Source organism: Oratosquilla oratoria, unplaced genomic scaffold (genome assembly GCF_046742065.1).
Source record: "Oratosquilla oratoria isolate Oo_2021 unplaced genomic scaffold, ASM4674206v1 SCAFFOLD128, whole genome shotgun sequence".
Classification (NCBI taxonomy): domain Eukaryota; kingdom Metazoa; phylum Arthropoda; class Malacostraca; order Stomatopoda; family Squillidae; genus Oratosquilla; species Oratosquilla oratoria.
Window position 1 is genome coordinate 122,501 of NW_027467484.1, and position 693 is coordinate 123,193.

Below are 693 nucleotides of genomic sequence, written 5' to 3' on the forward strand. Positions count from 1 at the left end.
ATATGTGTATATATATATGTATATATATATATATATATATATACTGTATACATACACACACACACACACACACACACACATATATATATATATATATATATATATATATATATATATGCTGTAATCCCTGCCATTTGTTTTATATTATTTGTTTGTTATTATGTCTGTTTACTATTATTTGATTTATCATTATTATTTTCATCTATCAATTTATTATTATTTACTATTTACCTGTTTGTTTATTATTTAACTTTACCTATTTATTTATTCATTATTACTTATGATATTATAATTTTTATGTGTTTATTTACTTATTATAATTTTTTTCGCATCCGACCTCGTTATGAACAAAAGGTCTCCTGCCGGCATGCTCCTCCTTTGTAATCCTTTGTGTAAATATATATGCATATATGAGTATATATATGTATACATATACATATCATATAATATATAATATATAATATATATCTATATCTATCTATATATATATCAAATCAGCCATCACGAGTCCACTGCTGAAAAATAGCCTCCCTCGTAGCATTCAATGATTCACAGGACCGCGCCAACCTCTGCCACGTTACTTCTGCGAACTTCTCTATCTCGTCTCTCCACCTTCTGTCTGGTCTCCCTTTCACATGCTTCCTTTCTCGCGGCGCCCACTCAGTAACACACTAGCTCCATCGTTCATCAGTC